At 42.0% G+C, this 25251-nt stretch overlaps 1 protein-coding gene across 1 annotated transcript in view; it reads right to left on the bottom strand.

Moving 5' to 3' along the window:
• Positions 1–25251, bottom strand: part of LOC145404670 (aconitate hydratase, mitochondrial-like) — a 418871-nt gene that overhangs the window by 111148 nt on the left and 282472 nt on the right. The window lies entirely within an intron of this gene.

Raw genomic sequence — 25251 nt, 5'->3', positions numbered from 1 at the left:
GACTAACTGGAGGCAAGGCTGATCTGATTATATATACAAAGTGCTACCCAAAAGGTCCAGTAATTTCTATATTGTAGGAAAATAAGTCACCTTACCTCCTAGCTCTCACTGTCGCCTTCGAAGTAGTCCCATTGAGCATGTAGAAAGTGGTCCCAGTGCTTTTTCCAAAAGTTTATGCATCCCTGGAAGGCTTCAGGCACGATGGTTTTGAGCATGTCCTGCGATTCTGTCTATATCTCCTCAATCGAGTCAAATCGACACCCTTTCAGCCGTGATTTCAGCTTGGGAAACAGGAAAAAGTCGCCAGGGGGCATGGTCAGGCAAATAGGGTGGGTGGGGAATGACTACTGTGTTAATGGAAGCCACAAACTGCTGGACAACAACTGATGTGTGGCTGGGGGCATTCTCATGATGCAGAACCCACTCTTTGTCCACTGTTATGGACGTTTGCAGCAGATATTTTCCCTCAGACACTGCAAAACTTCACAGTAAAACTTCCCGCTGACAGACTGACCGGGTGAGACGAATTCCTTATGAAAAATCCCTTCGAAATCGAAGAAAACGATCAACATCAACCTGACATTGCTGCGAATTTGACTTGCTTTTTTCTGTCTCGGTGAATTGGGAGACTTCCATTGTGATGGCTGCTGCTTTGTCACTGGGTCATAACCATAAACCCATGATTCATCACCCGTTACGACCTTTGAGAAGAAGGTGGCATCATCTCTAACCTGATTCTTGAGCTCCCTTCAAACTGCAACGCGATGTGCCTTCTGCTCGTCATTCAGCAGTCTTGGCACAAATTTTGCAGCGATGCATCTCATGCCCAACATGTCAGACAAAATGCTTTGCATCCTCCCGTACAACAGTCCAACGATATCACAGACATCATGGATAGTGTGTCTATGATCTGCAAGGATAGCCTGATGAACATTTCCAACATTTCCTAGTGTTGTTGCCATTGATGGCTGTCTTGAATGGTCATCGTCCTCAACAGATGTTTGTCCTTCCTTGAACCCCTTGTACCAAAAAAATGTTCTGCTTTGGAACATGGCATTGCCACCAAAGGCTTCCTGAAACAACCGGTGAATTTCTGCAGCCGTCTTGTTGATCTTGAAGCAGAAATTGATGCTGGTTCTTTTTTATTCCGTGAGGTCCACCACTGCAAAACTGCCAAGCCACCTACACACCACGTTACAATACTAACCGTAGCTCAACAACATGTCTGCTCACAGACACGGCCGGGGCCACACTGATGCACTAGGGGTGCAGCTGACTCTTCCTAGCAGGAAAAGGCAAAACTGCAAACGGTTGGCTCCCTTTGTTCAAATTACTGGAACTTTTGGGTAGCACCATCTGTGTGTGTGTGTGTGTGTGTGTGTGTGTGTGTGTGTATTAATATATATATATATATATATATATATATATATATATATATATATATATAAATAGTGTAATGCTGTCAGGACTCCATATTATAATAATAAAACTCATAGATAGATAGACAGATAGGTAATAATGAATCAAGATCAACTCCCTGTATTCATCTTTAACTCCTCCTGCTCTTTGATTAGCACAATAACTTTAACCAAAACTCAAGACTTGCACATTGCAAGAAAAAAAGAGTCACAACACGGTCATTTCATTTTTAAAGGCTCCAACATGCTTGCATGGGTCAGCCTTGGTCACCTAATGGCGGCTCTCCATCCTGCACGATCCATTGCAGCCTCCTTGTTCAGTCCCTTAACCCTGAGGTCACATTTAATGACCTCGTCCCATGTCTTTCTCGGTCTACCCCTCGTAACCCCACCCCCAATATTAACACTTCTCACATTCCTCACCCAATTATCATTCCCCATCCTCTCCACATGCCAAACCATCTCAATCTACCTCTCCTCATCAAAACACCAATACACTCCAGTCCCATCCTACCTCTCAACTCTTCCATCGTGAAACCAGCCCCCCAGACCTTGGACGCAGGGACGCACTACACATCCACCTAATCATTGTCATTTCTGTACGTCTGAGCTGACGAATATCCTCCTCCTTCACTGCCCAGGTCTCACTACCATACAGCATTACACTCCTAACACATGCTGCATACAAAGATCCCTTAGCACGTAGGGAGAGTCCTCTCAATGTCAGGAGAGGGAAGAGCAAACTGAACTTCTTCCAGCCACTTCTCACCCTAGCCACACAGCTAGCTCCAGCCCCACCTCCAGCACACAACATGTCTCCCAAATAACAAAACTCTTCCACACACTCAAGAGATTCAACAGCAAGTTCAATTATTTCACATCTGACAATCTCCACCTGCTCTCCCCGACACGCCGTAAACATAAAATCAGTATTATCTCACAGTCTACCTCTGATACCACTACATCTCTTATGCACCCATTTATTACAAACACCACACAAGATGGAATTACTTCCCACGCCCTTGTGGAAAACTGCACATGGCCACTCTCCTTCGTCTTTGACAGTACCGCCACCAACCCTAGATATCATCACTATTGTTTTATCTGCATTTACCTTTAAGCCCTTGTGCCCCATACCGTCTCTCCACTTCCAAAACCTTTCCTCTGCCTCCCTTTCGTTCTCTGCAATCAACACCAAATCATCAGCATACAACTCCCACGGGAGTTCGTTTCTAAAGTCACGTGAAAGGGCTTCAAGTACCATGATAAACAACATGGGACTCAAGACTGACCCCTGATGCACACCAACATTCACGGAAAACCATCACTCAAATCTCCATTCACTCTTACCTGGGAGTGAGCACCCACATACATAGCTATAACCACCCTAACCTGCCACTCCTCCAAGCCAAGCTTTCTCATTGCCCACTTCACCACCTCTCTAAGGACTCTGTCAAAGGCCTTTTCCAAATCAACAAAAACAAAATAAAGATCCCTTCTCCTACCAATATATTTTTCCTGAAGCTGTCGAACAATGAATATGGCATCAGTGGTCCCCCTACCTGGCATAAACCCTAACTGCATCTCATCAATATTCATTCTTTCTCTAATCATACCTTCTAAAACTCTCTCCATTACCTTCATTATATAAATGCTTTATACTGTACCTCTATAATTTCCTCTTTCCAAGGCATCACCCTTCCCTTTATACATATTTACAATTACACTCTTCAGCCAATCATCTGGGACAACACACTCATAAATAATCCTATTTATCAGGTCAGTGACTAACTTCACCCCTATATCGCCTGAGGCCTTCAGTATTTCAGCAGTCAGCCCAGACACACCTGCTGCCTTTCCCACCTTCATCCTGCCTTTTATCTCACTCACAGTAGCAGCATCAATCAAAGGCCTAGGGGCAGACACTGGATCTGCTGGTTCCAAACCTTCTCTGTCCCAGTCAAACTTCTCATTCAACAACCAGTTATAATGCTCTCTCCATGCACCTTTAATATCCTCACTGTTCACCACTACCCTTCCTTCATCATTCTTCACACACTGCTCACCTATAATATCCCGATTATCTCTCTTCACCTGACCTGCCACCCTGAATATCATTTTTCCTTTCCCCATGATTTAAGTTATCAAGTAAAAGTCTCTGTGACTCAGACTTTGCCCTGTATACCTCTCTTCTAACCCTAAGCCTGGCAGCCAAATATTCCTCTTTGCTACCACCCTTCTTCCATTCCCAGAAAAGCCTTCTTTTCTCCTTAACCGCAGCTTCTACACCCTCATCCCACCACCAAGTTACTTTATGTCTTGGTGGTCCTCTTGTCCAACCGCATGTTACATCAGTAACTCTCAAGAGATTGGTCTTGAGGGCTCTGTACTGTTCATTAACGCCTCTGTCTACAGCTCCCTGTTCAGCCACCACTCTCCTCAACTCGCTATAGAAGGCATCCCTTACTGCTTGGTTTTTCAGCTTCCATATTTTCCTCCAATTGACTGGGCAAGTGCTTGTGTGGTCCCGTTGTATAAAGGCAAGGGTCATAAGTATGAATGTACTAGCTTTAGGGGTATAAGTCTGTTGAGTGTTGTAGGTAAGGTGTATGGTAGAGTGTTAATTATGAGAGTTAGAAAGGGTACAGAGGGAGTAATTGGTGATGAGCAGTGTGGCTTTAGGAGAGGGAGGGGATGCATGGACCAGGTGTTTACTGTGAGACAAGTGTGTGAAAAGTATTTAGTGAAAGGCAAGGATGTGTTTTGGGCATTCATGGATTTAAAGAAAGCGTATGACAGAATTGATAGGGAGGCTTTGTGGACTGTTTTAAGATTGTATGGACTTGATGGTAGGTTACTAAGAGGGGTGAAAAGTTTTTATGTAAATAGTAGAGCGTGTGTAAGAGTGGGAAATGCTGTGAGTGATTGGTTTCCCGTGAGAGTGGGGCTGCGACGGGGATGTGTGATGTCGCCTTGGTTGTTTAATATTTATATGGATGGCGTTGTAAGAGACGTGATTGCAAGTGTTTTAGGTGGAGGTCTGAGTCTGGTGAATGTCGATGGTGGAGAGTGGAATCTTAAGCAGCTGCTGTTTGCAGATGATACTGCACTGGTGGCTGATTCAGAGGAGAAATTGAGACAGTCGGTAGAGGAGTTTGGAAGGGTGTGTGAAAGAAGGAAATTGAAAGTAAATGAGAATAAGAGTAAAGTGATGAAGTGTGCGAGGTTGGTAGATGGTAGGGGGATGAATACAGTTTTGAATGGTGAGTTGCTTGAGGAGGTGGAGTGTTTTAAATATTTAGGGTCACATGTTGCTATGGATGGAAGAATAGATGCAGAAGTGATGTTTAGAATAAATGAAGTAGGAAAGGTGCTGGGAGGAATGAAAAAAGTGTTTAGATGTTGTTCGCTTAGAATGGATGTAAAGAGAAGGCTGTATGAGGGTGTTGTGGTACCGACTGCGTTATATGGGGCTGAAACATGGAATATGGGTGCAGCAGAGAGGAAAAGTTTGAATGTAATGGAGATGAGGTGCCTGAGGAGTATGTGTGGAGTGACGTTTATGGATCGTGCGAAATGATGAAATGCGAAGAACTGGAGTTGTTCGGGAGATGGCTGGTAGAGTTGAGCAGAAGGTGTTGCGATGGTTTGGGCATATGGAGAAAATGGATAATGAGCGATTGGTGAAAAAGATAACTAGATCTGATGTGAGAGGTGTAAGGCTGAGAGGGAGACCACGAATAGGATGGATGGACAGTGTGAAGAGAGCGCTGGATGCGAGAGGGATGTCTGTTGAGCAAGGAAGAGTGGCTGTGCGTGACAGAAATAAATGGAGAAAAATTGTGAATGAATAAATGATGATGCAGCCCCGAGGGGATATTCTCCCACATTTGATCTGATTAGCTAGTCAGGTCAGGTGCGAGTAAGGGGATGGGTCTATTATGATGTGGCAGGGGTGAACCAGCTCTGCTGTCAGGCCCTGCTGCGGATGTCACTGATTGCACTGCGCAGTTGACCTATGTGTGGTGTGGTGCGGTGAGGATCTGTCCCGTCTCCCCTTTGGGGCTAAGATGCGAATGACTGTGTTTGAATGGATGAGTAAATGGGGAGTGTGTCGTCCTGTCTCGGCTACCTCCCTTTCCATGGGGGAAGTAGCCTAGGTATATAGATAGATATTTTCCTCCTAGGTACATAAGTCCTCTTTTTCATCACTCGTTCTTTAAGCACCATATCACAAATCAGTAGTTTGTGCTGCTGCACACACTCCTCAATTCCTATAACTTGAACATCCCTCACTAACCTCCTATCGGCCCTCCTAACCAGAAAATAATCTATCTGACTGCTATTTCCCCCAGACTCATAAGTAATTAACCTACTGTCTCTTTTCCTAAAATATGTGTTGCACACAGTCATGTCCGTTGCCAACCCAAACTCGAGTATCCTTTCCCCTTCTGCATTCCTTATACCATACACACATCCCCCATGCACTCCTTCATAACCTTGTGCTGCTTCACCTACATGACCATTTAAGTCCCCTCCCAAAACCACTATCTCATCATCCCGCATACCACCCACTACATGTATTTAATCATCCCAAAATATATCTTTCTCTGCTTCATCCAATCCTGCCTGTGGAGCATATGCCGATATAATCACAGTTATCTTTCTACCCAACAGAATTTTCACTACCAATATCCTATCGCTTACTCTCATAATATTCATAACACATTCCATTCATTTCTCCGCAACCATCACACCAACACCTCCATATCCGTCTGCCCCCCTTGCCAAAACAACTTATAGCAACAGTCCTTCCCAACAAGCTTTCTGGCTGATGCACCCCTGTACCAGACTTCCTGCAAACACGCCACATCCTCCCACCTCCTACTGAATGCCTCAGTGACTTCCCCAGCTCTTCCCCTCAAACTTCCCACATTCCATGAACCCACCCTCATCCCCCTGGGTGATTTACTGTTCTCAGGCTTGCTTTGAAACTTTTTCTTGTGTTTTGTCATATTCAGTATTGATAAAGGGGATAGACATACCACAGGCCCCACTCACTGCACAGTCCCAGGTCCAGACAATGGATCTGGGACTCCTAGCCCACCAGCTTACCAGTGGCTGTGGTAGTGGCCTCGGGGCACCCTGTCAGGACAGCAGCAGGGACACCCTCCAAGTGTGCCTATCCCACCATTATGTAAGACAAAAACTTACAGCAATGATCTATTGTGTAATTCTGAGTATATTTTGTTCTATAAACATATACTCTCTGCGACCCCAATTCAGTGCCCAGCATTCATCTGTTTAACCCCTTAACCGTGGGGCGTCACTTTCATGATGCATGGGTGCAATGGATCATACCGCGGGGCACCACTTTTGCGATTCTGTGTTATTTTGAATTTGCCCGGGCTTTCAAGTTGTTGCTTGTATCATCTGTCTGTACTGCCTGTGTCCAGCAACAGTCAGTGCTGCTAATGTCATCTGTACTCCCATCCACTGTTGGCAATTTAGCCATTTCTCCCCGTTCTTGACTCCCCTCCCTACCTCCCCTCCATTACCCTCTCCTCCCGCCTGCCCCAGCTGTGCCACGCTACGCAAATCTTGCCTGGATTTTTCCACTCATTTCATCCATTGAAATGAGCCCTATGGCCTATTCTTATGCAAAATAATATACTGTATATAAAAAAGAAAAAAGGTAATTGATAGTGCCATACACCTGGAATTGGCTAATTATCACCTGGCAACACCCCACATGCACTCATTCGCTAATTTTTCCTGTTTATTTCCCCTTGAAATATGCCGTATGACCTGTTCTTATATTAAAAATATATATAAGAAAGGAAGGGAGAAGCCTAGGTGATATTTACATTCACCTGGAACTACCTAATTTATTATGTATTGTCTAGATTTCCTGCCAATCATTTCACAGCATATAAATTAGCAGCTGTCACCACGCTGACGTTGTCAACCCTTGGTGGCCCCATATCCGCCTCGTCATTCAGTTCAGTGTTGTCTCCTAAGATGAAACCATGTCGCATTCACGCCCCTCCATTTCTGCCGCTTCTAGAGGGCCCTGCGACCTCTATCCCTACTAAACCTCGTGTGGGAAGGAGTAAAGGACTAAATGACTCTGCTGTGGAACGTGAACTGGCTAATTTATCCATGATAATGATGGACGGTGACTACAATCTTTCTGGTGAATCGTGTGATGAGCCAGTGGTGGAATTAGTGATAAACTCCCAGTACGAGTGCTTCAGTGTGGCTCCAAGGGAAAGGACCCCTTAGTTACTGCAAGTGACAGTGTATAACATAGAGTAAATAAAACAGACATGCAAATAATGTAAATAAAACAGAAAATGTAAATAGAAATGTATATAATTACTAATATAAGAATGTGAGTACAAATACTTGGAGTAATGACAGTGAAAGTGAACGCTTTGCTCTCTACGTTAGTTTACTGAACAAGAATGTGAATGCCTTGAGTGAAAATAAACTACTACTACTGAAGGAAACTTCTATCTATCTATCTATTGCCAGACGCCATAATCCCGTAAGGGGTGGCCATTTGACTCTGAGTTACTTGTTTTACAGGGAGGGGCACTAACCCTCCACAAACCCACTTGACACGTAGGGAGCACGTATGGTTTGGTTATATGGTTACCACCCAGCATTGTAAATGGTTTCTTGGCTTACAGGAAACCATTTGGCTTGTCACTCAATGTCAAGCCACCTGTAATGGAAAGAAAAGCATTAAGTAGTGACAGGAAAGATGGGAGAAATAAGAAGAGAGGAGGGCAGGCACAAAAAAAGAATGATAAAGGCTAAGGAAGAAGTAGGCAGTACAGGAAACTTATGGATAAATATTGTAGATATATGTAAGTGTAAAAAATTAATAGGAATATAAAGTGTGAGTGTGTTTATGAATAATATATGACAGAATACTAGCAGGGAACGAGCGCGGGTGGGAAGTTTGTACACGCTCGTAATTTACATTGCTTTCACGGTGTTTTTTTTTTTTTAACATGGATTCTAAACTACCTGAAAATCATAGAATAGTGTTTCTAGTGATAATATCAGGCTGTGGTAATCATATTACGGGGTATTGGGAAGTGTAAAGTGAAGACTTTGTTACCCAATTTCAGAAGTCTCCACAAGTCCTGCGGTAGTCGACGAAGGCTCAACAAACATCCCACGAGAAAACTGAAGGTATGTGCCATATACATATGTAATTATAATATTCTATGACTAATAACTGATTTTTGGCAAATATTTTTAAGAAGTCAGAAGAAGTGCGAATATCCCCGCATAAGGTGGACAGACCGCCTCCGACATGCCCGCGCTTAAGGGGTTAAGTGTAAAAGTTTCGTGGCTTGAATGTGTCATCGGGTGGGAGCTTTGCAGGGTGACGGGAGACGAGTATTATTGGCTTATAGTGTACTGTCCATGAAATCCCATATCCTACCAGTACAAATGAGTTTTAACAAGAAACCTTATGTAGTCTATCAATTCTTTAACATTAAGTCATGCATTCCCGCAATTCTTTTGTACAAATCGACTGTAATTAAGGATTAAATTCAAATTTTATGGACTACAAGGCAGTAGGGAAGGAGGACAGTCTTGTGTGTCGTTGCCAGTTGTGTAATGTATGGTTTGTATGATATTGCTAGCAGCATTACCATAACACCCACAACTCATTCAATGAAAAAAGAAAACATTATTGTAATGCATGACTACCATCACTTTAAGTCAGGAGAAATAATATTATTTATTACAATTTTTCTGCTGCAAGTAAACGTGGCACCATATCTTTCATCTGATAGTGATGCAGGGTTGCCAATTTAACGACTTTGCAGCTAGATCTATTTTTTGTTTCCACATAGCTGCACTATTTAACATGTGGCAACATGATATCCAGCTACATTCTGGATATTTCTGCCATTTTTAAGTGATATTCTAGAGATTTAATCTTGTTTTCTAGCAATATTTTGCAGTGTTTACTATCTAGCAAAATTCTAGCAAGTTTTCAGGACTAAACTAGTGAGATTGATGATAAGGACTTGGCAACCCTACGTCCACGGTGTCATTTGAACAGGAAAATTTGCAGGCAAGGCACACACTTCAAATACTGTTCTCTGCGTTCAGTTGTTCACTGGGTTCAGCTTCACATGTTCATGAAACAGCATGCCCCATAAGCAATGAAGAAAATGCAGATATAGTCTATTTTTACTAATTCTGCGAATGCGATGGTAATGCCAGTGCTGCAGTCATGGAATACAGGTGAAGATAATGGTGCCACATTTACTTGCGACAGAAAAACTGTAATAAATAATAATCTTCCTGACTTAAAGAAATACTAATCTCGCTTTACAATAACGTTTTTTCATTGAATGAGCTGTGGGTGTTATGATAATGCTGGCAGCAATATCTATCTATCTATCTGTTGCTAGACGCCTCAATCCCGTTCGGGGTGGCCCCAAACAAATCGCCACCATGTCACCCTGTCCCCCGCCATTTCACTGCCCCGCTCCCAACTCACACCTCCCTCTCTCATATACCTCTCCACCCCATCCCTCCATCTCATCCTTGGCCTCCCTCTTCCCCCCTCCACCTCACTCCCATAAACTCTCCTCGTCAGTCTTTCACCCTCCATCCTCTCCACAAGGCCAAACCACCTCAGTGTATTCCTCCTAATGCTTCCTATCACATCCACATCCACACCACAATGCTCCTTTATATCCTCATTCGTCAGCCTGTCTCTCCATGTGATTCCACAGACTACTCTTAAATAACTCATTTCCACTGCTCTCACTCTTGAATTGTGTCCTTCCAGCAACGTCCAAGCTTCACTTCCATACGTTAGAGTTGGTATCACAATACTGTCATGTAGTAACTTTTTCACTTCCATGTTCACTTACCTGCTTCTTAGCACTGCTCTCAAGGAACCAGCAGCCTTTCTTCCCTGCTGTACCCTTTCAAGCACTTCACCCTCCAAACCTCCATCCTTACTCATCACACTACCCAAGTACTTAAACGTACTCATATTTTCCAATTCCTCACCATCCAACCTCACTGTACATTCACTGACTTCACCTCTCTCAAAGAGCATCACTTTACTCTTCCCTACATTCACCTTTAGATTCCGTTTCTTACACACTCTCCCAAACTCATCCACCAAGCCTTGCAGCTCTCCTTCATCTTCACTCAAGAACACAGTATCATCTGCAAACAACAGTACAGGGAGTTTCCAAACACTACCCTCTCTCACCAGGGCAACTCCAACATCCACTACCCTACCTTGAACCTCTTTTATTACCCCATCCATGTACAGATTGAACAACTATGGAGACATGACACATCCCTGTTTCAACCCAACTTTCAAAGAGAAAAATTCACTCAGTTCACCATCCACAAGCACTGCAGCGTTAGCACCATCATACATACTCTTCACAGCATTCAGCAACTTCCCATTTACTCCATATATTCTTCATACTTTCCACAATCCTTGTCTATCCACCCTGTCATATGATTTCTCCAAATCCATGAAAGCCACATACAACTTCTTTCCCTTCTCTAGAAACTTTTCCACCAAAGATCTAAGAATGAATATTTGATCTACACAACCTCTTCCCTTCCTAAAGCCTCCCTGTTCTTCTCCAACTAATTCCTCTGTTCTTTCTCTAACTCTGTCAATAAGTATCCTACCATACACTTTTCCTATTATACTAAGAAGACAAATGCCCCTATGATTACCACACACTTCTTTTTCCCCTTTTCCTTTGTACAAGGGAATAATTAAACCTGACTCCCAATCCTCCAGGACTCTACCTTCCTCCCAGGCCAATCTGCACATTTTCCACATCCATTCTACTACTATCTCTCCCCCATGCTTCAGCATTTCAATTAACACTCCATCAATTCCTGGGGCTTTCCCCAATTTAATTTTCTTCATTGCTTCCACAACTTCTATCCTACTGATTTCTTCCTGTCTTCTCACCTCCCTCCTTCTCCCAGCCATTCCCCAGCCACATATACTCGCATTACTTCCATCCTCTATGTTCAACAATTCCTAGGTGTTCTCTCCATCTACTCACTTTTTCTCCCTTCTCCACTAGTAATCTACCATTTTTATCTTTCCCTCCCCTGCTAACTTCACTTCCACCCTGTCTTACTCTTTTCACCTCTTTCCAGAACATTTTCTTACAGTCCCTCCACTTTACACTCAAGTTCCTTCCAAATTCCTCATCCGCTCTCTTCTTACTCTCTCTTACTAATCTTTTCACCTCTCTCTTTCTTTCTACATAAAACTCTCTCTTTCACCTCTCAACTTCTTCCACGCCCCTATTTCTCATCCATTCATTGTATGCTTTCTTCTTTTGTGCCACAGCCTGTCTCACCTCTTCATTCCACCACGCTGTTCCTTGCACACCCTTCCGTCTTCTCTTCATCCCACACACCAAATCACATGCTGCACATATTTCTTCTGTGAATATCCTGCACACACCTTCCATGTCCCCCATCTGCTCCAATTCATATTTGCCCAATCATTCCTCCACTTCTCTCTTATACTCTGCCTTTTTCTCATCCTCTTGTAACCCTTCCACTCTCCTTACAAATACTCCTTCTTCCCGTCCCTCCCTTCTTCTATTTCTCCATCTAAATTGGATCTTGATTCTGGCCACCACCAAGTAGTGGTCAGAAAGTCCACTCCCCCAACCTTTATAAGCTCTTGCATCCATTACACATTTTTGCATCCTTTCATCCATACACACATAATCAATCATTGCCTTCCTTTCATTCAGTTCACCACCCACTCATCACTCGCCATGTATACCTGTGGATCATTTTGTGCCTGAAGAGGGTATTGGCTATCACCAACCCCCTCCCAGCACAAATGTCCACTAATGCACTGCCATTCTCATCTATCTCAGCAGGCACACCCCACTCACCAACTATTCCATCCACCTTCACATTCCCTACTTTACCATTCATATCACCGATCAAAAACACTCTCTCATTCCTTCCAAACTTTTCCATGCACACTTCCACAATATCATACAAACCAAACATTACATAACTGGCAACAAAATACCAGCCTGTCCTCCCTCCCTACTCCCTTGCAATCCATATAATTTGAATTTAATCCTTAACCCCTTCTTTACCGACCGCTCCCCCAAATGTAAACATTACGTTTACCCCCCATACCGACCTGATAGCTCCCCCTCCCGTAGTGTGAGGGGTAGTGTATATTTTTTGCCACGTCAAAACTATTCACCCTTTTTTATTTGTTTATATACTGATGATCACATAAACCCAGCATGATGTTGGCAATAAAAAATATTATTAAATAAATCATTATTGTATAAAAGTTTACATATCTTATGCTAAAGTACTGTTAGCCAGGTAACTACTGTACAAACTGGCTTGAAAAAAATGTACTGCACAGATGGATGGCTTATTTATTTATCTTGTAAGCTGAGCATGGAGTGTGTGGACACACGTGATGGTGATGGTGGCCTTGACCCACTTGTTGCCGAGAGTGCAGCGTCACTAAGCTCCCTACTATTTTCCTCCTCCTTCCTCACTCACATCAACTTCGCTATCATTTTCAGGATCACAATCATCTACTGACACATCAGACACTGCTGCATCATCATCTGATGCATCTAAATAAGTATCCTCATGAGGAATAAACTCGTCACTATCGGAATTTGCCAGAGATGCCATGAGAGAAAAATCCTGTACACCCTCTCTTGTGGTCAAGTGCGTGGTAACTGACTCTCTAAGGCAGGCCAAGGGGTGTAAATTTTACCGTATGTCAGCAGAAAATATAGTATGGTATCTGTAGTAGAAATTATAAATAAAAAAATGATTGGTCTAAAAGAGGTTACATCACAGATGAGAGAGCAAGCCACTGGTGCCACCGCAACTCAGTCATGATGTATCTTATGATGTCAGAATTCGTCAGAACTTCGTCACAGTCTTTGTCGTCAAAACACAGAGCTGTTGCTAACACGAGGTCCTCAGAAACAGCCTTACCGGGCTACCCTGAGGCCCATAAGCTGCCATTCATTAGAGGGTGTACAAGCGTACAACGGTAGCGGTTCAGGTGTCTCACGGTTGTTTACTGGCGATGTACGGGGGTACATCAAAACACATTTTCGGTAAAGAAGGGGTTAATTACAGTTGATTTGCACAAAAGAACTGCAGAATGCATGACTTGAGGCTAAAGAATCAATAGACTAAGGAAAGTTTCTTCTTAAAACTCGTTTGTACTGATAGGATATGGGATTTTCGAGTAGCCTACAGTACAGTACAGTACATTGGAGAGTCTTTTATCCAAAATTCTTTTAACCATAATATGCCATTAATTGTAAGTGTTACTAAAATGTTCTCATTTTGATTAACCGCAAAAATCTGAAATTTATCCGAAAATTCACACACAGCGGGCTTATTTCATGCCACTTGCGTTAGTTTGTGGTTGCTCTGCAACTGTAAACTAACACTAGTGGTGCGTTTAAGTTGACAGTTTCTATTACAGTTACAGCAGTGCAGTTACATACGTAGTTACTACAGTGTATTAAAGTGTTTTGGTGATGGCTGAAAGGCTTTTTGGGTGCTGGTGGTGGTGGTGGGCTAGACATCGCCAGAAATGGGTGAGTACAGTACTTTTCCCTTGTAGCCTACATGTTATTATGGTCTCTTTTATCCAAAAAAATCAATTACCGTATTTCACGGCATGTAAGACGCACTTTTTTGTCTCAAAGTTACATTAAAATATCCCCATGCGTCCTGCACGCTAGGCTGAGGCAGGTTAGTTTGGCTCCATTGAGAAGAAACTCATAAAGATGATCATCTCACTGCTTAGCAACCACAGGAGTTTTCTACAGTATGCAGATTTGATTTGATTTTTAAAAATAATATACACTAGTGTGTATATGCAGCAGATTTAAGAAACAAGTGAGATCAGAAACACACAAAACTTTCGCGGGTTTGTTTACAGCTCAACTGGCTAACATCGTGAAGACATTTAGCGGTTTAGCAGTTTAGCATCCACATTATTCCAGCAAGCTAACATACATGATCACTGGTGAACTGTCTGCTAACCTTCTCAATGGCAATCATGACCACTTTGCTTGCCATCCATTCACTAACTAGCAAAGCAATCATACTGGAGAGATGCTGGCTAGTGAAACTGCCAAGTCATCAAAACAGACTTTCGTCACGTATGGAAATTCAGTAACCCTAATTAGGTCAGTTACTTTTGTGACATTTTGTGAGTGTATATATGCAGCAGATATTAAAACACGCAAGTTCAAGAACACAAAGCATTCACTGTTTGTTTTCAGCTCAACTGGCCAATACCGTCAAGGGGTTTAGCAGTTTAGCAACTTAGCAGGTTAGCGTCTAGCGTACACCCTCCTCTAGCAAGCTAACATGCTCACTGGTGAACTGTCTGCTAACCTTCTGAAAGGCAATCATAACCACTTTGCTTGCCATCCACTTACTAACTAGCAAAGCAATCATACTGGAGAGATGCTGGCTAGTGAAACTGCCAAGTCATCAAAACAGACTTTCATCACGTATGGAAATTCTATCTATCTATCTATCTATTGCCAGACGCCTCAATCCCGTTTGGGGTGGCCACAAACAAATCGCCTCCAAGTCGCCCTGTCCCCCGCCATTTCACTGCCCTGCTCCCAACTCACACCCCCCTCTCTCATATACCTCTCCACCCCATCCCTCCATCTCATCCTCGGTCTCCCCCTCCCTCTTCCACCCTAATTAGGTCAGTTACTTTTGTGACATTTTGTGAGCGTATATATGCGGCAGATATTAAAACATGCAAGATCAAGAGCACAAAGCATGCACTGTTTGTTTTCAGCTCAACTGGCCAATACCGTCAAGGGGTTTAGCGGTTTAGCAACTTAGCAGGTTAGCGTCTAGCGTACACCCTACTCTAGCAAGCTAACATGCTCACTGGTGAACTGTCTGCTAACCTTCTGAAAGGCAATCATAACCACTTTGCTTGCCATCCACTTACTAACTAGCAAAGCAGTCATACTGGAGAGATGCTGGCAAGCGAACCTGACAAGTCATCAGAATTGATTTTTGTCGCATATAGAAATTCAATCACCCTCATATGGTTAGCTTCTCTTAGTGACATTTTGTTTCATGCCTGACAAGAGTATCAAAGAAGTAAACAGTCTTATTATACCAATAGCGAAAAACAGGAAAAACAGTTGTAACGTTAAACAGTACTGCTTGAAGTTACAGCTTCACTTTTTCAGCCAAGTGAAGTACTTCAGCAATGTCTATGCAACTCAGGGCACACCCAATTACAGTATTTTGTTATGAAAATAGGATAAAATTCACTGAGTAGCATAACTGATACCATATCTGAAATAGTGTGCCTGACGGGCATTCATATCAGCGTCCGCCATTTCTGCTGTATTCTTAGCAGATGAAGCGATCAGAATGATTGACAACGTTCACTCTCTGCATCTCTGCTGCCTAAGCAAAGCTCTCATGATCGGCAATGGCGATCATTTAGGCCGTAACGTCCAAATTGGTTAGGTTAGGTTGTAATGTCGTTTGCCATTTTGGACGTTACGACCGAAACAACCAGAATCCTAAGGTGTGGGTGTAGTTAAGGAAGTAGGAGTGGGAAGAGTCACGCTAGGGAACTGATAAATCGCTTATTATAATCCCTTCAGCCCAGCAATGTATTTTATAGGGTAGTTTATTCATGCTCGCCATATGATTTTATTCAGTTCAGGAAACATGTACTGAGGAGGTTAATGTGGGCTGTATCAAATGCCCCAAGTCTGAATATCGCCTGTGCTCAGTTAAAACGATTGCCTAGTTAAAGTCGTATGAAGTGTGGTATAAGCAATTCAATGGATGGTAATGAGGACCATTTACGGTATGAAAGTGACAGTGAAACAGTGATGATGACCATGGTGATGACTTCCAGTGATGCTTCAGGACTTGGGGAAAGTAGTGATGAATTCTCAGGATTTGAAGACGAGTGAAATTTTCACCATGTCAGTAATATGAAGTGAATATAGGTTTTAGGTGATCATGACAGATGCAACCAAGGAAAATTTAGGATCAATGGTGCTGTACACCTTTAGTCTTGCACTGACGATGTTTGGATGAATAAATTGTTTGAGATGTTTCATGTCCTTAAGTGATGATATTTATATTGAACAACCAAATACATTTTGATGTTTTTGGCATATAATAAAGCCACTGGGTACTCCAAAACTGACTGATGTAAATGTTTCAGAGGCGAGCGAATGTTGCATGTGGTGTGTACATGTGTGCGTGTGTACCATAGTGACTAGGAGGCAGCAGTGTTAAGACCACAAATGGATGTTTTCACAGTACTCGAATGTTTGGAGATGGATGTCTGTTTTTAGCAAATTCTGATAAGGGAAATATGCATTTTTAATTGTTGATGCTGCAAGGAAAACAGCTGACAGTAAGGGAGTGATACTGTGAGAAGAGGGTAGAGACAGTTGTCTAGCGCTTGGTATGCAGCAGTGTTGCTAAGGGATAGTTTCACCATTCTCGACATGTTTTGAGATGAATGTCTGTTTTTAGTAAACTGTGATCAGTGAAGAACGTATTTTTAACTGTTGATGCTGCAAGGGAAACATCGCAGACAGTGAGGAAGTGATACTGACAGGAAGGGGTAGAGACTGCTGTCTAGCGACTGGGAGGCAGCAGTGTTACTAAGGTGTAACAATGGATGTTTTCACCATACTCAGTATGTTTTGAAATGAATGTTTATAGTAAATTATGATCAGTGAAGCATGCATTTTTAATTGTTGATGCTGCAAGGCAAACATAGCTGACAGTGAAGGAGTGATACTGAGAGAAGAGAGTAAAAACAGCTGTCCATCCTGTTCCCAAGCAGCCTTGCTATATTGAACGTTGGTTGTGAAACATTGTAATTTGTGTATTTACAAGTGCTACCTTTTTATATTATTTGTGGAGGTAATTACAGGTTAGTTAGAGTGCATGATTAATGATGGTAGTAGTCTGACATTGTGCTTGAGTCAAGGCAATGTGAGGAAATTCCGTAACAGGTGTGGAATATGACGGGGTTCTTTTAGGATAAATGAACTGATGTGAACATTCATAGTACTTTATGCTTTCGTCAGTGAATGAAAGAACAGAATTTATTGACTTCATTTGTGGTTTTAAATTCATAAAATATTAAAAACAGTGTTTATATCAGTTTACTGATACATATTTATCAACAAAGTTGAGATGGCCTGGTGGTTTGAAGTCACGTTTTGTTAAGACGGGGTTTTATTTTATTTTCTGTTTTCCTGTATAATTCTTTGTACATAAAAGAAGAAACTAAAGGATGATGAGCAGTACTGAATAGATTCTGAAAGGTGAGTGTGTATCTAAGTGATAGTGGCTCATATCACTTATGTTTTGTCAAGAAGGGGCATTGTTTTCTTTTCCTGTACCATTCCTTGTATATAAAAAAAAGAAACCAAAGGCTGATGATCAGTAATGAATAGATTATGAAAGGTGAGTGTGTATCTGTGTGGTAATGGCTCTTATCAAGAAACCTAACTGCAGTCTTGGTTGGGGCAAACTTTTTTTTCACAGAACTGCCCTGCCAGAATTAGGGTGCGTCTTTCACAATGCTGCGTCTTACATGCCGCGAAATACGGTAAATTAAACTTTGAAAGTCAAATGATTTTCGGATAAAAGAGACTCAACTGTATAAGCTAATAATACTCGTCTCCCGTTGCCCTGCAAAGCTCCCATCTGATGACACATTCAACCCATGAAACTTTTACACTTAAACAACTGAATGCTGGGCACTGAATTGGGGTCACAGAGAGTATATGTTTATAGAATAAAATACACTCAAAATTACATGATAAATCATTGGTGCAAGTTTTTGTCATACGTCGCATTACACCCCGTATATAAGCTACAGTATATCCAATGGTCCACCCCTGAGGTGGGATTTCTGGCACGTGTCTGAAAATAAATGCACACAATAGCATATTTTGGCACTAAAAATGAAAACTATACCCATATTATACTAACTTGGCCTACAATTTTGCCCTTTTGCAGTTTATTTCACACCCCTGTCATTGCACCTCTTCATGGACATGTACTCTGGCCCACTGTGTCCCATTTTACAGACATTGTTCATTATAGTCAATGGAAATCCAGTGGGTTTGTTGTGACTGTTAAATTCGATATCCTGTCTACTGAAGTAATGTATGTTAAACTGAGGGTTGACTGTATGGGACTCAGGGACACCAGATAATCTATTAGGGAGGGGTCCTGTGTAATGGTATCTAAGTCTTTCTTGCGGCAAGAACACCTTGTGGCATCATGTTTTACCATAACGACATAATGAAACATCACGTGCTATTACCAATGGCTTGTTCTATCTGTCTGATGATACTTCTCACTGACCAAGCAATATATTTTTTTTTCCCACGATAAATCACATTTTCCATTGATTCCAGGAAACTCAAGTTGGACTACTTGCTGACAGAATCAGACTTGAACGTATGTGACAATACCCAAAAGGAAAAAGCGCTAACTTTCATAATTGCATATATTCGGGCAATAAAAGTGTATGTTATGCATAATAAGGGCTAAAATAAAGACCAACATTTTAGCACGTAATGAATGAGGGTGAGGTGTGAAAGATTCCAGTGTTGCTGTTTGCTGATGATACAGTATTGTTGAGTGAAGATGAATGGGAGTTGCAAGGTTTGGTGAACGAATTTGGGACAGTGTGTAAAAAAGGGAATCTGAAAGTTAGTGTAAACAAGAGTAAAGTTATGGTGTTTCAGAGGAATAAAGTCACAGAATGGACAGTGAGGTTGGATGGTGAGGATATGGAGAATGTGAATGCATTCAAGTATATGGGTAGTGTGATGAGTAAAGATGGAAGTTTCGGAGATGAAGTGCTTGACAGGATACAACAGGGAAGGAAGGTTATTGGTTCACTGAAAGTGATGATGAGAAATGGGGAGGTGTGTGTGCAAGTTAAGAAGTCACTGCATGATAGTATTGTGATCCCTACCCTCACATATGGAAGCGAGGTATGGACCTTGCTAGAGGAGGGCAAGTCAAGAGTGAGAGCAGTTGAAATGAGTTGGGAGCATGTGGAGTGACATGTAGGGACAGGTTGACAAACAAAGAAGTGAAAGAACATTGTGGGGTGGATGTGGATGTGACTGAGAAAATTAGGAGAAATACACCGAGATGGTTTGAACATGTCGAGTGAATGAAGAATGAAAGACCGACTAATAGGGTGTATGTAAGTGAAGCGGAGGGAGGGGGAGGGAGGGGGAGACTGAGGATGGGGTGCAGGGATGGAATTAAGAGGTACATGAGGGAGGGGGGAATGAATTGGGAGGATGGCAGTCAAATGGCGGGTGACAGTGCGACCTGGAGGCGTTTTGTCTGCGGCCTCCCTTTGCGGGATTAGGGCATCGGGCCACAGATAGACAGAGAGATACTTAATTATTAATGGCTAATTTATACTCTAGCTTATGGATGTGAAGCTTAGACTGGGCTGGATGGTCTTAAGTCAATAGGAGTTGCAATGAATTATCTGAAGGCAGCATGTGGAGTTTCATCGACAGACAGACAAATGAAGAAGAATCACATCTCCCAACCATCTTCACTCTATAAAATTCATTCCTCTCCCATTTCACACTGCACTAACTAGCACTGTGCTTCACGTACACCCAGCCCTGCATTCTGTAATGCTTTTATAAAGCCAGCCCACTTATATTTATTTATCATTGTCTATCTATCCATCTGTCTATTGCCAGATGCCTTAATCCGGTAAGGGAAGGCCACAAACAAATCGCCTCCATGTCGCCCTGTCCCCTGCCATTTTACTGCCCTGCTCCTAGCTCACACACCCCTCTCTCATATACCTCTCCACTCCATCCCTCCATCTCATCCTTGGCCTCCCCCTCCCTCTCCCCCTTCCACCTCACTCACATACTCTCACATCATCAGTCTCTCACTCTCCATCCTCTCCACATGGCCAAACCACCTCAGCATGTTTCTCGTAACGCTTCTTATAACATCGACATCCACAGCACAACACTCCTTCACATCCTCATTCGTCAGTCTCTCTCTCCATATGACTCCACATGCTCCTCTCAAAATAACTCATTTTCACTGCTCTCACTCTTGACTTCTGTCCCTCTAGCAAGGTCCAAGCTTCACTTCCTTAAGTTAGAGTTGGTATCACAATACTCTCATGTAGTAACTCTTTCACTTCCATGCTCACTTCCCTGTTTCTTATCACAGCTTTCAAGGAATCAGCAACCTTTCTTCCTTGTTGTACCCTTTCAAGCATTTCACCCTCCAAACTTCCAACCTTACCCATCACACTACCCAAATACTTAAACGCACTCACATTTTCCATTTCCTCCTCATCCAACCTCACTGTACATTCGCTGACTTCGCATCTCTCGAAGACCATAACTTTACTCTTCCCAACATTCACCTTTAGATTTTGTTTCTTACACACACTCTCAAACTAATCCACCAAGCCTTGGAGCTCCCCTTCGTCTTCACTTAAGTATCATCTGCAGACAACAGCATAGGAGTTTCCAAACACTGCCCTCTCTCATTAGGGCCACTCTAAGATCCACTGCCCTACCTTGTATCTCTTTTATAATCTGATCCATATACAGACTGAACAACCATGGAGACATGACACATCTCTGTTTCAATCTAATCTTCAAGTAGAAAAATTCACTCAGTTAACTATCCACATGCACTGCAGCCTTAGCATCCTCATACATACTCTACTTTCCACAATCCTTGTCTATCCACCCTGTCATATGCTTTCTCCAAATCCATGAAGGTCACATACAACTTCCTTCCCGTCTCTAGAAACTTTTCCACTAAAGATCTAACAATGAACATCTGATCTATACAATATCTTCCTTTCCTAAAACCTCCCTGTTCTTCTCCAACTAATTCCTCTGTTATTTCCCTAACTCTGTCAATAAGTATCATACAATATACTTTTCCTATTACACTAAGAAGACAAATGCCCCTATGATTACCACATACTTCTTTTTCCCATTTTCCTTTGTAGAAGAGAATAATTATACCTGACTTCCAATCCTCCGGGAATCTGCCTTCCTCCCGGCCAATTTGCATATCTTCCACATCCATTCTACTACTGTCTCTCCTCCATATTTCCGTATTTCACCACACACTCCATCAATTCCTGGGGCTTTCCCCAATTTAATTTTCTTCATTGCTTCCACAACCATCCTACTGATTTTTTCCTCTCTTCTCACATCCTTTAGCCATTCCCCAGCCACTTATACTCACATTACTTTTGTTCTCTACGTTCAGCAATTCCTTAAAGTGTTCTCTCCATCTGCTCACTTTTTCTCCCTTCTCCAATAGTGACCGACCATTTTTACCTTTCACTCCCCGACTAACTTCATTGCCACCTTGTCTAACTCTCTTTACCTCTTTCCAGAACATTTTCTTACATTTATCATTGTGTACATTCATAACTAATGTAAGTCCAGTATCATCCAAATTATCCGGTTACCAGGCAATCGGAATAATCAGACAAATGGGAATATTCACGGACTGGCAAGTCTATAAATACAATAATTCCTCATTTATCCGGACATAATAGAGACAAAGGCATGTCCGGATAGTGGCAACATCCGATAATGAACACTATTCCCCTATCACACCCGGACCCTACCTACTGTATACCCATCTCCAACCTATACCTAACTTATTTGTACAGTACCTATGCTTAATTTGGCAGTATTTTCTGGTCTTTCAGGCATATTTAGACATCAAAACACAAATAGGAATGTCCAAAGTAATGCTAAACACCAAGAACACCATGGAAACCATGAAAAAAAAAAAAAAAAAACACTGAAAACCAAAAAACAAACTATCTATACACCAATGTATGTAGAGTACCCTTCCTAATTTTGGCACTGTTTCCAGGTCAATCTGCCATATTTAGACATCAAAACACACATACGAATATCCAAAGTAATGCTAAACACAAAGAAAACCAAGAAAAAAAAAAAACACACACACACACACAACCAAAAAACACCCTACCTATACATCACTGTATGTACAGTACCCCTCCAAATTTTGGCACTGTTTTCAGGTCAATCTGCCACATTATATTTAAACATCAAAACACACAGAGGAATATCCAAAGTAATGCTAAACACAAAGAAAACCATGAAAAAAAAAAAAAAAAACATACTGAAAACTAAAATAAAACACCTAACATACATGACATATGTACAGGACCACTCCTAATTTTACCACTGTTTTCAAGTCAATCTACCATATTCAGACATCAAAACACACAGAGGAATATCCAAAGCAATGCAGAAAAAAAAAAAAAAAAAAAATGAAAACCAAAAAACACCCAACCTATAAATGACTGTATGTACAGTACCCCTCCTAATTTTGGCACTGTTTTCAGGTCAATCTGCCATATTTAGACATTAAAATACACATGATTATCCATATTAATGCCAAACATCATGAAAACAATGCATAAACAACAAAATCCACAAAAAAACGATGACGGTTTGAAAATCTGTTGCTTGTGATGAGTGACTGCTCCCGGGGATTTTAAAAAAAAAAAAATTCACAGCCAAATACAGTCATTACTCGTTTTACGATGGGTTACGTCAGGTCATACCTTATCGTGTATTGATTTTATTGTAAATTGGGAGATTGAAACCCATTATAAAAGGGGAGTTATGTCAACTCAACTTCCCAAAGTCACCTAACCAAGACTGACCCATAAATGACAACCCACCTTCATTCCTTCCTGTGTTAGTCCAAGTCATCTCCAAGTCATCCCCCTCCAGGCTGGGGGACAGCCTGTGCTTACAGGCACTAGTGGTCAAGCTCTGAATCAGACAGGAACAGGGTAGGGGGAGGGAAATCTGGCCCATACCTGCACCAGCCTTAGCACTGGGACCCATACCTGCACCAACCATAGCACTGGGGCTTACACTGGCAATGACCTTACCACTGGGCACACAATCCACAGAAGTAATCCCTTAATTCACATGAACCTTTTTCACACGATTTCGATTATCCACAAATTTTTCGTACAATGATTAAATATAAAATTATAGTATTCAAATAAATAATTTTAATATACAAGACATAAATAAAACATAAAAAAGCCTACCTGCTGCCCGTGTGCATACATATGTGTGTGTGTGTGTGGGGGGAGGTCGGTCTACCATGCACAACACTGTCAGTTTGAATCCGATGGTTGAACCGTGCGTGACTCGCGAATTGTTATGTGTGGCTTATTTTTCTGCCTTCCAGTGATTGCTTGCCTTGTTTGCCAACATGGGGCCTATGCATAGTGCTAGTGATGCATATGGTAACACACCAAAATGGACTAGTAAAGTGATGTTGCTGACAGAGAAAGTTAAAGTGTTGGACAAACTTAGGGAAGGAATGTCAGTGACAATTCGCCATCAGGATGATTCCCCATCATTAATTTACATACCAGTTTGTTTAGCAAGTACAGTACACTAGTTTTTTACTTATATGAGTTATAAAATCCCCCTGAAAATTAGTTATTAAAGTATTAATTAATCAATAATAAGTATATTTATATAATGACAGAGAATCGTCCAGGGTGCGAATTGTCCTGACAGGGACTCGTCCATGTTTTGATGGTGAATTGACTTGATGGTAAATTGTCTCGGAACCGTATGTTTAGGGTGGATGGGTCAACTGTTCATGCAATAAAGAAGGCAGAACGTAGCATACAGGAGGGAGTAAGGGCTAGTGCACCAGACTGTGGTAGTGTCGCCACCTACGCCTGTGAATTGTCTCGGAACCGTATGTTTGGGGTGAATGAGTCAACTGTTTGTACAATAAAGAAGGCAGAATGTAGCAGACAGGAGTCAGTGAGGGCTAGTGCACCAGACTGCTAAAGTGTCTCCACCTACGCCTATGCCTGGCACTTTCCGATGGCAAAATTGTTATACCGGAAAATTTATTGTAAATCAAATTTTGGGGTGGAACTTTTCTATTATCGCTGTAGTGAATTATCGTAAACTGAATCATCGTAAAACGAGTAATGACTGTATGCCACCATAAATTAGTTATACTGCTCTACATTGTATACCATCATCTTCGCTGGTGTTTATACTATTAGATAAGCTAATAAAAACGCATAAAACTGACAAGTAAAACTTACCTTCATATAAATTCCCACCATCCTAATTCAAAATTCTGCCAGCATCTTCAAAGAGTTAAGCATATGTCTTGATGCAGAATATCATGACCTGTTTCATGGCCATCACGAAATTTCCATACAACCAATAGTAGTCAAGTAAATTGTGAAAAACTTTGAAAACTCACGAGTCAATGCTATCACCATGGAAGCGGGTAAAGACTAAGCGAGTAAGGGGGGAGTCAGGAGGGTATGGAGGAGGGAAGGGAGGGGGAGAAAGGCAAGGCTGTGGGCAGGATTCACCCCCTTCTGTCAATATGCGGACATTGCCTTACATTTGCTCGTGGCTTCCAGTCTGTTAGATGCCGAGTGGCCATGTGGAAACACAACGCATCGAAACACGGGACCTTCGATACAGAGACGGATGATCACTGTCACCGAACATGTATTCGTAGCTTGTGGTCTGTGTTCAATGGAGATGGTGGTTGGGAAAGACTTAGCCCCCATGGAAGCAAAATATTAGACATTCGGAGGAGAATGCACAGGGAGTTTTTGACAACGATTGCAGGTTACAGTGGTATTTCTCAGGTGCTG

Source organism: Coenobita brevimanus, chromosome 64, assembly GCF_032717465.1.
Source record: "Coenobita brevimanus isolate Jiangsu-jjx chromosome 64, ASM3271746v2, whole genome shotgun sequence".
Classification (NCBI taxonomy): domain Eukaryota; kingdom Metazoa; phylum Arthropoda; class Malacostraca; order Decapoda; family Coenobitidae; genus Coenobita; species Coenobita brevimanus.
Note: the sequence above shows the minus strand (reverse complement) of the source record. Positions and strands in the feature narration are given on the sequence as shown.